Here is an 8647-nt window from a genome sequence, read left to right on the forward strand (position 1 = left end):
CATGGTCCACAGAGAGCTTCCAAAGCTTTAGAGGGAACTCATTGTTAAAAGATATCAGTCAGGGGAAGGGTACAAAAGAATTTCCAAGGCATTAGATATACCATGGAACCCAGTGAGACAGTCATCATCAAGTGGAGAAATATGGCACAACAGTGACATTACCAAGAACTGGACGTCCCTCCAAAATTGATGAAAAGACGAGAAGAAAACTGGTCAGGGAGGCTACCAAGAGGCCTACAGCAACATTAAAAGAGCTGCAGGAATATCTGGCAAGTACTGGCTGTGTGGTACATGTGACAGCAATCTCCCGTATTCTTCATATGTCTGGGCTATGGGGTAGAGTGGCAAGGGGAAAGCCTTTTCTTACGAAGAAAAACATCCAAGCCAGGCTACATTTTGCAAAAACACATCTGAATTCTCCCAAAAGCATGTGGGAAAAGGTGTTATGGTCTGATAGAACCAAGGTTGAACTTTTTGGCCATAATTCCAAAAAATATGTTTGGCGCAAAAACAATACTGCACATCACCAAAAGAACCCCATACCCACAGTGAAGCATGGTGGTGGCAGCATCATGCGCTGGGGCTGTTTTTCTTCAGCTGGAACTGGGGCCTTAGTTAGAGGGAATTATGAACAGTTCCAAATAACAGCCAATATTGGCACAAAACCTTCAGGCTTCTGCTAGAAAGCTGAACACGAGGAGGAACTTCATCTCTCAGAATGACAACGACCCAAAGCATAAATCCAAATCAACAAAGGAATGGCTTCACCAGAAGAAGATTAAAGTTTTGGAATGACCCAGTCAGAGCCCAGACCTGAATCCGATTGAAAATCTGTGGGTTGATCTGAAGAGGGCTGTGCACAGGAGATGCCCTCGCAATCTGACAGATTTGGAGTGTTTCTGCAAAGAAGAGTGGGCAAATCTTGCAAAGTCAAAATGTGCCATGCTGATAGACTCATACCCAAAAAGACTGAGTGCTGTAATAAAATCAAAAGGTGCTTCAACAAAGTTTTAGTTTAAGGGTGTGCACACTTATGCAACCACATTATTTTAGTTTTTTGGTTTTCTTCCCTCCCCCTAAAAGATTTCAGTTTGTTTTTCAGTTTTTCAGAGTGGTACAGTTTATAGGTCACATTAAAGGTGGAAAATGTATATATAGATAATGGGTGAGTTCAGTGGATCTCTAGTTGTTGTCTATATGAATTTTGTGGTCACAGCCTCATTGCTCCATGTTGTAGCTCCCACCCTATCCTGCTACAGTCAGGTGTTCCCAATGGTGGACCAATAATAGGGTAACCATTTGGGGGTGTTACCTTGAAAGCAAGCAAGTTTCAGGTAAAACTCAGTCCTTTTGTTTAATGTATATTGAAGCAGTAGAAGCCACCGGTCTCTAGCTTTCATATTGCCACTGACTGCTCTACTTACAGGGTAAAATGGGCAACAGTGCATATAGAACACCCTGGAGCTCACTAGCAAAGTACATACTAGGGCTTAGTTGTGAAAATGAACACAAAATGCCATGTTACTTATGGTGAAAAGTTACTGTTTATTTATTACTGTTGCATTTATATATAAAAACAAATCACTTAAAGACAAAGCAAGAAACTAGTTAATGTTAGGATCAGCAAGGTGTGATGTGAGAAGGCACTTGCAGTTGTTATATAAGGGTTCATTTATTATGCAAGGTAGCTGGTATGGATTAAGACGTTTGTGTGTGTGCTTGGCTAAAGTGGCAAGATTTTCAAGAGCATTAAAAAACTTTTCATGGTAGGGCAAAATCTGATGTTGGCTGGTAATGACAGGGCCATTAGGAAGGCCTCATATATGGGCCAATAAGCTGCCAACTCATTGTGAAAGGGATATATAGAGATCTGAAGGAAACATGCTAGATATGTTTTTGCTTCGATAGGTGGCATAGTGTGTACTCTGCTGCCATTTGCTGTGCTTATCCTCTACAAGCTGCCCAATGCTTGCTTTTCCTATTCCTTATCCAAACCTACTGGTATTGTAAATGTTAACATTTATTAATGTTTTCATGGATTCAATATGTGTTTTGCACTGTTGTCATTAATATCCTTGGAACAAGGACTTTAGTAGGGCAGTCAGTACGCGAAATCATCAGTCCCCTTTTACCTTGACTAAAATAAAAAGCATAGGGACTGCTGCATTATATTCACATGTGCAAGCTGACATTTTGGTTGACTTGAACAGTAGCTTGATATATATCCTATATTTATGATTACTAGATGGAATATTATCATTTCTGTTACCATATTTGTGACCTATGGAACATGCCTCAGCTGTCAACAGGATGGAAAAATGACAGCTGCCATCTATGTAAAGCCGCATTATATATGCAGATAATAAATGCCCTTTTTAGACATAAGGTATGCCCTCACCTGTAGTACTGTATTATAGTTCCCTCTAAAAAAAACAATAGGGACAATGGAGAAATGTACTATTTTCCCTGTCATTACAGAGATAAAGCGAGTAAAGGTGGCCATACAGGAGCAGATCCGCTCGCTTGGCGATGTCGCCAAGCGAGCGGATCTTCCCCCGATATCCCCACATACGGGTGGGCGATATCGGGGAGCATTTAGGTTAAAAAAAAAATAATCCGATCGTTTGGCATGTGGGCGGCAATGGGGCAGTCGGATCGGGGACCGCATCAACGAGCCGATGCGGTCCCCGATCCGACCAGATTTTCTAACCTGGCTGTTCGAGATCTGGCCAATTTCAGGCCAGATCTCGGTCGGCCAGGCCGCTCTGCTCTCCCCATACACGGGCCGATTAGCTGCCGAATCGGTCCAAGGGACCGATATCGGCAGCTATAGGCGGCCCGTGTATGGGGACCTTTAGTGTGCCAATAACACAATCAGCATGCTCAGTAGGGGGAGTGGTGCTCAGCATATAATAGACAACAACAAGAGCTCCTCTGGACTTACCCATTACCAACACATATAGGATATTAAGACATTATGTGCATTAAGCCACCAAGAAATGCCCTTCTCTTTAAGCAAAACATTTATTGACTGTCCATATATACTTCAAGTTGGCCAACTACAAAGTCATCCCCAGTCTGGCCAGTCCTACACTCACTTTTATCTGATTTAAATTCTACTGCTTTAATATACATTTAACAAAGGGACTGAGCTTTACCTGCAACTTACTTGCTTTCAAAGTTAAAACTCCCAAATGGTTGCCCTTTTATTGGCTCTAGCATATTATACCTATGCCTCATGGGCTCAGGTTTGTCTTCTTCTCATCCTATCCTTTGTATACAGTATATACTTCCCAAGTTCCTTTGATTGGAAAGGTGTGTTGCAATGTAGCATTGCTTAAGGAAGAATTAGTACAGGTATGGGATCCAGTATCTGTAAACCTTTTACCCAGAAAGCTCTGAATTATGGGAAGGCCATCTACAGAAAAGAAATGATCTCTTAATAAATGTTCATTTTGTATTACATGGGAGTGCTCCCTTCTTCTAATTGATTCATCTCCTATAGACTTCATTTTAATAAGATAATTTACATTTTTAACTTTTTTCTGTAATAATATACAGACATGATCCCAACTAAGATTTAATTAATCCTGTCTGGAAGCAAAACAATCCCATTGGGGTTCATCTATGTTTAAATTATAGGAGACTTAAGGTATGGAGAGCCATGAATGTTAAGTAACTGCTGCTACTGTTACTCCAATCTTGTCAATGGCCATGGCAAGGATGAACTCTTCATGGATAAAATGTATTTGGCCACAATTTCTAATAAATAAAGCCTTTTCACTTTTCACGTTGCAATGTCATGATGACTCTTTCTCCTGTGGTGCTGCACAGTTGCTATTGGCTATTTGTCACTGCATACTCACTCTAAACTCCACAGCCCCAATTTTCAAACCAATAAAAACCCATGGGGGAGTTCTCCATTTTGTGCTTATATTAGGATAGACTTTTCAAATCATAAAAAAGAGATTTTCCATACTAATAAACTCTGACAGGAAATCATCAGGCAATTCTCTTTACTATTCATTTCTTTATATCCAGCACTAGGATGATAAAAGTATAAATTCCCCTTTTTAGTAGAATGTGTAAAAACTTTAACCTCTATAACTGTTTCAATGGGGTTCCCCAGTCTCTCCCTGACAAGAGATATCTCTGTGAGAAATACTGTACATAGAAATTTGCCTGAATTTGCCTGAGGATACTGAAAGCAAAAGGAGCTAAGGTTGAATAAAAAACCGAGATCCATAATTGTGAGAGAACGATAACTCCAGAGGAATAAACTGAAAAGCCAGTCTTCTTCTTTTTAAGCCCAAGCCCTTTTGTTGCTTGCAGGCTTACGCTGTGCAGTCATGATACCAAAAGGGAAGTGATCAGCCTCAGTAAAAACACTTTGTTTATCCTACTATGTCATACTTTCATGGCATTGCCTGAAAACCATGATTTCCCATACAAACCACTAGCAGGTGACCAAATGACAGAACAGTTTCATTAATTCATTTTCTTCTGTAATTTCTTGAGGTTGAAGCATCAGTGCATACATTAATATTTTCTTAATATGAGGGTGGGGGAATTTTATTTTGGTTATCTAATGTTTATAGTTGCAACTGAAAGTTACAAAGAATCCCTTCTTTGTAACTTTCAGTTGCAACTATAAACATTACAAAACATTATTTACTTTATTTACCATGAATTATTCTTCCAGATAACTGGAATATGAACAATCACCTGTCAAAGTGTCAGCTAGTAGAGAAGAATAAGCACTGGCACTCAAAGCAGGTACAAGCAGGGCAAGTCCTTGTGAGTTTATTGCAAACGTGCAACGTTTCAGCATTGTCATGGGGCTTTTGTGCTCCGAAACGTTGCACGTTCGCAATAAACTCACAAGGGCTTGCCCTGCTTGTACCTGCTTTGAGTGCCAGTGCTTATTCTTCTCTACTGTTGCCCAGGAGGGTGCCGATCCCTCCAGCGTTTGTGCACCAGCTTCTCTTCACTGGAGTGCCAGGGTGTGCAGGTAAGACCTTTTCTTTCATAGTGTCATAATATAAAAACAACATTTTCATGTGGATAAAACTTGAGCCATAGGGGCATATTAATCAAAGGGTAAATCTATATGGAATAGTGCAACAGAAAGGAATCAAATTATCATAGAGTCAAGACACTTGGTACTTACCAAGTGTAGTGACTCATGTAGGTAGGGACCCCATGTGTAATCCCTTGAAGCACCCTTGAAGGAATCTGGGAAAATACCGCAGTGTGTGAGTAAACCACAAGATAACTTGGTATGTGTTTGCCAATGAATCTAAAATATGTTATGTACCGAGAGGATAGATTTGCTGGAGGCCTGAAGCATTAGACTCCAAGGGGCCCCATGAATGAGTTGTAGATAGTGGAAAATAGATCCTCTAATAGCCACACTTAGGAGTGAGGAGATAGACAGGGTAGCTAGAAAGAGCAGTCATGTGCTCCAACAAGTTCTAGTGTGGGTAGTGGCCCAGGTGGCACTCACCTAGTGTAGGGACTGTATGTGTGAATTCTGTGTGAGATCCCATAGAGTACCAGTGTGTGAGTAAACTCCAAAAGAACTCCAATAAGTGTGTGTGTGTGTTATGCTACTGCATGTGAAATATTCTATGTACTGAGAAGAATTTGCTGGTGCCTATTAATAAGTTGTTAATTTGGTCCAGAACCACTGGCACCCTCCATTGTGTGAGTTATAGTTACAGTTCAGCATTTTTTGACCCTATCTGAGAGACGATCATAAATTCCCATTAGTTCCCTTAGTTTTTTTTACAGGAAATGAGCTTTAAAGTAGGTATAGATTTACCAGTCCTTGCTGAATGTTTTGAAATTTTTTACTTAAAATGCACAGACATTTTATTATAGCTATTTTTCATTAGTTTAGGCATTTAAAATAGAAAAATATTTTCAGCATTTTAACATTATTGTACACATACAGATATTTGTTACAGGCTGCATATTGCAGGTCTTTATTGGTAACCAAGGTCATTTGCAGTGCTATAAGATACTGTCCAGCTACAACATATAAAGCAACTATCTTACATCTAATTGCACTTGCCAATGCAGAGGAGCTGCCAAGAAGAAATACAACTGGTTTCACAACAATGTCTAACTCTCTCTTATAGACATAGAAATAGTACAGCTGCAAACACAGGAAGCTCAGACAGCAAAGCTCCTTTATTCAGCAGAAGATAAAAATAACACAAACAGAAGTGCTCAGGAAGTACAAATAAGAGTCAATTATACATAAGGAGAATCCCTCACATCTAATGACCAATAGAAACCAGTGAGAAGGTAGCATTTTTTGGTCACAAGTACAAAAGTAAATATATTGGTTGCTATGGGTTACTAGACCCAGAGCAGACTTTGAGATGTCTGTAACATTATATCCCATATAGTCTATTTTCCTTCAGAGATGTGTAAAGGGCATTTATAGCATATAAGCATTCTTTATGTGGTCAAAGGCTGTAGAAAATTACGTACATCAGGCATATTTATATTGCAGCTCCCTCCCCCACCAGCTGTTGTTGAACTAAATCCTCCCATTGTTGTTAGGATGCTGAAAAATGCATTGCATTGGCTGCAGAACCACAAGCTATATAACATATTGTGATGGATGTGCAGTCTGCTTGAAAAATAAGAAAGAATTGATGGTAATTGTGTTATCTATATAAAGGCATATGGATTAGGGTCTAGTGCCTCAGATGCCCTTATTAATAGCAAGAACACCAAATGCATAGTCGCAGAGTTCAAGGATGAGTAAATTATTTCTATACTTGGTTCCACTGGGGAAAATAGTCCCCTGTTAATAAATCAGGCCCAGTCACATGCATGTAAAACACCAAGAAGCAATTTAATGGACACATATTTTTATTTGTGTGCTTTTTGATATTGAAACTCCCCCCAAAGGCTGGATTATATCAATATACTTGATATACCCCTGACTGATCTTGCCTATAGGTGCAGAATTATGGTATTTCCATACCATACAAGGTACATTTGCTACATGGTAATACCTACCCATGGACTACTGATATATTTCTATACCTTGTAGGATATTTTTGCTACAAGGTAAGACCCACCCATGGGCTATTGATATATTTTATACCTTACAGGGTATTTTTGCTACAAGGTAAGAGCCCCATTGACTACTGATATACTGATGTATAGACCCACTGATGAACTATTGATATATTTACAAGGTAAGACCCATTCTTGGACTATTGATTTATTTCCATACCTTACAAGTATTTTTGCTACAAGGTACGATCCACTAATGGAATACTGCTATATTTCCATTCCTTACAAGGTATTTTTGCTACAAGGTGAGACCCATTTTTGGACTAGTAATATATTTCCATACCATACAGCAGTGATCCCCAATCAGTGGCTCACTAACAACATATTGCTCACCAAGCCATGGATGTTGCGCCAGTGACCTCAAAGCAGGTGCTTATTTTTAAATTCTTGGCTTGGAGGCAGGTTTTGCTTGCATAAAACATGCCAAACATGAACTGCCAAACATGCCTGCTGTAGACTGCCAGTCCACATAGGAGCTACAAATAGCAAGTGACAGCCCATATTGGACACCCCTAGGAACTTTTTGCATGCTGTTGTTGCTCTACAACTTTTTTCTATTTTTGAATGTGGCTCATGGGTACAAAAAGGTTTGGGATCCCTGCCTTAACAGGGTCATTTTACTACAAGGTGAGACCCGTTGGTGGAAAATGTATTTATTTTCATATCTCACAGGGTATTTTTACTACAAGGTGAGACCCATCCATGGACAGTTGATTTATTTTCATACCTTACAGGGCATGAGGCCCACTCTTGACTCTTGATCCTAGGGTGGTATCATCACAAGCATGCACTGCAGCCCAGGGTTCCTCTTTCTACTCAGTTAATCAGTCTATAACCTCTAATCAACCTCACTGACTTTAATTATTTCTTATACAACTAAAATAATAAATAAATACATATCAGTTGTTTTGACTTTTTAATATAGAAACCTACTTTGTGTAAAGAAATTGAATGTATGACTAACAAGCCTGACAACAATCCCACATTTATAATAGTCACAGTATTTTTTCCTTCCCCATATAATGTGAGTAATTGCCTTGTACAACCCTGGTGCCCTGCATTATTAAATTAAATAAATGAAAAGTCTGTATAACACATAATACACTGTACTTATAATAATATAATTAGTTAAATTGTATTCACAATTTTAACATATTAAGGTAATGAATAGAAACCCCTAACTTGAAATTAATAGTAAAAGAACAGTACCTTGTACTTGATGGTTACCAAGCTAGGAGAAATTCAAACTGATGGTGAAACAATTCTATGTGTGTCAAAATGTTTTTAGTAGCCCTATGACTAACTGTTCTGGATAATAGATCCCATACCTATATGTTTATGGGTGAAAGCCCTAGTATTTGCTGAGAGCCCAGTAGTATAATTATGTCAGTGGACAGAAATATGGCCAATTACTGTGACAGGGAGTAATTAAGGGGTTACATAATAAAAGATGAAAAGTTAGCTACAGGTTTAATCACTGAAATGAACCGGTCAGCAGAAAGCATTTACTGTTCATCTGTTTAAAAACAAACATCTTGTTGGTTGCTAT

Source organism: Xenopus tropicalis, chromosome 5 (genome assembly GCF_000004195.4).
Source record: "Xenopus tropicalis strain Nigerian chromosome 5, UCB_Xtro_10.0, whole genome shotgun sequence".
In the NCBI taxonomy this organism is placed as follows: domain Eukaryota; kingdom Metazoa; phylum Chordata; class Amphibia; order Anura; family Pipidae; genus Xenopus; species Xenopus tropicalis.